Genomic DNA, 5,009 nt, shown 5'->3' on the forward strand with positions numbered 1-5,009 from the left:
CTGACTGGTGTGAGATGGAATCTCAGGGTTGTTTTGATTTGCATTTCCCTGATGACTAAGGATGTTGAACATTTTTTCAGGTGTTTCTCAGCCATTCGAATACCTCTCATTCTTAATGTCCTGACCAGTAACTTATTCTTCCTGGATCCATTCACACTGTTTCAGCCTTGTTGTTATGGAGTGGGGGTGGGGCGGGGAGGAGGGCTAGAACACAGCTTTGTTTACAATATTAACTCTGGAGAACCCCTATCCTGAACAGTTTAATTCTGATTCTTCCTTAACCAACCACTGGGTACAGCACGATGTAAAGGAGGGCGTTTATAATTAAAGTATGTACCGATCCACGTTTAAAAGGAGTCCTCTGGCTAAGGATAGAGCTCACCGGGCAGGAGGCTTGCCCAGCAAGGACAAGGCCCTGGCTTCCATCCTTGGCATTACAAAAAGAAAAAACAAAAGCATGCCTTATGGCTGAGCTCTTGCAGATCTTGACAAATTGGGACAACAGAAATTCCTCCCAGCCGGCCAGCTAGGACTTCCCCACCTCACTTATGCCCCTGTAACCCTGGGAGACCTGCAGGGTGCCCTTGTACACGGGAGTGGTGCTGCGTGCTTCAGGGTAGGGCTGACCACAGTCCCTGATTCCCACCATTCTCTCTCAGGCGGATTTTATATTTTTTTTAAAGTCTATTTTAATGATGGGATATATGAGCTCTGGGAAGGGGGTGTGAGCTCCCTTTGGTAGTCTCGGTTCTGTGGAGGAGTTGAGTGGCCCAAAGGTGCTCTCGCTCCACCCGTGTGCTTTTACAAGGACTGAGGCAGGCGTTGTGGTGTGTCCCCACCACAGCACTGTTCCCTTGTGGTGGTCGGACTACAACCCAACCCTGAGCTCCTGATAAAGCTTAAAATTTAGTCCATCATCTGGCAAACTTAGTAAATTGGAGAATGTTGCTTCTGTTTTTATCTAGAGGAGTATTTAACTGACTGCTTATGCCTCCGTGAATGTCATTGTCATTATGAAAGGTGTGCCTGAAACAAACCAGAGTACCAGCTGCATTATGCACAAAGGGGTGAACACATTTAATTTATTAATTTACCAGGCTCAATGAGATCCTGTTGGAAGTTAACCCTTGTGGAGAACAGCAGTCATCAGTTAAGTGAGGCTCGGCCTCCCCTCCTGACACTGTACTGATTGTAATGCATATTAGCCAGGTGATGCACTTTAGCTACCCTGGACAATACTGTCAAGTGTGCTAGGAAGAAAGGAAAGCCTCTCTTTGTGTGCTGGGGGGTCCAGCTTCCTGGCATTGCAAGGACAACATGACAAAGCTACCAGTGACATGAGAGTCAGGCAGTGCTGTGTGAAGTAAACTACCTCACGGTATGAAGTTACCTCAGCAATGGTTTTCCTTTTGTTCCCTAAATCCTGGGTTTTAATTTTCTTTTCTTTTCTTTTTCTTTTTTTAATTTTTTTTTTTTTTATTTTTTGCGACTTGCTGATATTTTATATAAAAAAAGCGAAGCAAAAGAGAAAAAAAGAATGAATACAAAAAAATGTGGTTCATTTACACAATGGAATACTACTCAGCTATTAAGAATGATGACATCCTGACTTTTGCAGGCAAATGGATGGAACTAGAAAATATGTACTCACTAATAAGTGGATATTAGCCACAAAAAAATGTACATAATACTCAAGATGTAATCTACAGAACTCAAAAATGTTAACATCTAAAGTGCCCAAGTGAGGACACCTCAGTCTCACTTGGGAGAGAGAACAAAGCAATCACAAGTGGGAAGTGAGCGAGGGACCTTGGAAGGAAAGTGGACAGGGTAGAGGGGAGTGGGGGGTGGAGGGAAACCTGATCTGGTATTGGGTGAGGGAAAGGACTGAAGTCCTAAGAACCAGCAGAAAGAATGGAAACAGGCAACCTCAGGAAATGGGAGGTTGGAGGGAAGTCCCAGAATGCACCAGACAACTGGGAGGTGAGAAACTCCCAGGATTCAAAGGGAGGGACATTAGATGAAATGCCTGACAGTAGGGAGAGGGAACTTACAGAGCCCACCTCAAGCAGGAAGACAGGACATTAAGTGAGGGGTGGGGTTGCCACCCCATAGTCACATCTCTGACCCATAATTGTTCCGATCTGAAAGAATTACAGGGATGGAAATGGAGAAAAGCCTGAAGAAAAGAAAGTCCAGCGACAGGCCCAAAGTGGGATCCAGGTCAAGGGGAGGTCCCAAGACCTGACACTATTACTGAGGCTTTGGAGAGCTCACAAAAAAAAAGGGGGGGGGGGGAACCTATCATGACTGCCCTCAGAAAAACTCAGCAAGCAAATGAAAGAGTCAGATACAGATATTTGCACCCAAACCAATCAACAGAAGCAGCTGACACCTGTTGTTGAATTAGGGAAGGCTGAAAGAAGCTGAGGAGAGGGGCAATCGTGTAGGAGGACCAGCAGTCTCAATCTGGACCCTTGAGATCTCTCAAACACTGGACCATCAAACAGACAGCATACACCAGCTGATATGAGGCCCCCAACACACATACAGTAGAGGACTTCCAGGTCTGTGTTCATTCAGAGATGATCCACTTAACCCTCAAGAGACTGGAGGCCTCAGGGAGTTTAGAAGTCAGGTGGGGTGGGGGAATGGGGACATGCACAAAGAGTTGGGGTAGGGTGGGGAGGAATTGTGCAAGGTGGAACAGACAGAGGGTGGATCGCAGGGGTGGGAAACGGAATATAGGGTGTAAAAATAAATTAAAATTAAAATTAATTTTTAAAAATTAGGTAATTAATCTATTAGATCCTTTCTGTAAAGCATAAGTACAAACCCCTAGTTACATGCCTTTTTGACATATAAGTATGCTGTGCCTACACAATAAATTTTAGTGATATTGGACTGACTTGAAGGTTATACATATGTGTAAGGGTATGTATAACTTACTACTAGGACATCTTAAATTAATACAAGACACCAAATACTTCTCTTCATTTTCCTCTTGGTTGTGGACAGATATATGTGCATGCTTGAGGGAGACATTGAAACCAATAAGTGCAAGTTTTTCTGAGTCAGGAGGAGAAACCTACCTATCTTAGGTAAACTTAAGTGATGTTAACTTCTAATTCAAATGATCAGTAAGACTATAAAATATTAAATCACTATTTGGGTTATTCAAGAAAAAAGCAGGTAAATATTGTTGGGTGAGTTTCCAAAAGATATGTATTTCTTCAACTTTTTTTCAAAGGAATCTAGTGTAACAATGTAACAAGAGTTGTTGCTGCTGTTGTTCTTACAATTCTGATGGTGTTTCAAATTTTTAATAATTATTAAGTGTTTATCAGTATTTTTCTGTGTATCTATGTGCATAATCACAATATACAAAACAGGTTTATTTTCTAATTTCATTTATTTTACTGTTTATGGAAAATAGAGACAAAACTCTAAGTGTAAAATAAGTTAAATAACAATGAATTGTGTGAATAAATGTGATGAAAAAAGAGGAAAATAGGCAATTGGCAATAGTCATCTTAAAACACATGGCTTGGATAGCTCTATTTAATGTGTCACTTCTAAAACTGAGTTTCAATGAGAATTGGTAAAGAATAATCCTGGCAGAGGAAAGAGCACATTTAGTGCTCAGGGGAGAATATTTATACTGTTGTTAACTTAAGATATGCTACAAATTGGGCAGATAAGGCCAAGAAGTTGCTACTGCACCTTCAAATGCAAAGACTAAATGGAACCAATAACACTTTCTGAGAATTTCAATGGAAAGGCACAATTTGACATCCTTAGCAATTTTCGAGCATCCTTAACATCTTAAGATTTTTGATCAACTTTCTGACGATCTCCTTTGTATAGATATAAAAATATTGATACTGTTAAACTAAATTACTTTAGAAATATCGAGGCCTAATTCATGTAAGGCCTTTTTGTGATACATAATCATGACTGTAAATTTGATTAGATTGAGAAATGGCTAAGAGATTAGAAAGCACTCCTTGTTTGGTATCTGCGAAAGTTTCCAGAGACAGAGTAAATGATAGAGGAATACCTGATCTTAATGTTGGTGTCACATTCTGTAGACTGGGCACCTCTGTGGAAAGGAGAAGCTGAGAAAGCCAGCTTCTCACAGGCTTTCTCTGTTTCTGCTTACAAGCCACTGTGATGTGTGATGCTCTGCTCCACCAAGTTCCCTTTACCACAACAGACTGTAATATCTGAAACCATAAGCAAATATTTTCCCCTCTAATTTGTACTCTTCACATATTTATCCTGGCAAATACTAAGAGCCCTAGAGTCTACACATTCATTATCAAGATTATTTAGAGCCAGGCGTGGTGGCACACACCTTTAATCCCAGCACTTGGGAGGCAGAGGCAGGTGGATTTCTGAGTTCGAGGCCAGCCTGGTCTACAAAGTGAGTTCCAGGACAGCTAGGGCTATACAGAGAAACCCTTTCTCAAAAAAAAAAAAAAAAAAAAAAAAAAAAAAAAAGATTATTTAGATAGTAATGAAAAGGATCAATCTTTCATTACGCAGTAGACATTGTAAGTCTACAAAGGCCTTTTTCTCTAAAATACTTTTTCCTTTCAGACTTGTTTTGATTTCATGCCCTGAACTCCTTCAAATATAGACTATGATATGGAATCATAAGCCAAATAAACCCTTTTCTCTTCAATACTTTTAGTCACAGTGTTTCATCATAGCAACTAATAGTAACTAAGACAGGAATTCTTACCAGGATAGAGGGGTATTGTTGTGACAGACCTGACTGTGTTTTGACCTGATTGTGCACACACTTTGGAACTTTGGACTAGAAAAGCCATTGAGTGTTGAGAACTCAGTTGAGTGTTCTGTAGGAGCTTGGAAGATAAGAATGTTCAAAGCAGTGGAGATGATAAAGGCCTGGCTTGTAAAATTTGAGAGGGCAGCAAAGACTCTACAGAGCCATTTGGGTGCAAATCTGTGGTATCTTAATTAAGAGGGCTTAAGAGGCAGCT

Source organism: Mus pahari, chromosome 22 (assembly GCF_900095145.1).
Source record: "Mus pahari chromosome 22, PAHARI_EIJ_v1.1, whole genome shotgun sequence".
Lineage (NCBI taxonomy): Eukaryota > Metazoa > Chordata > Mammalia > Rodentia > Muridae > Mus > Mus pahari.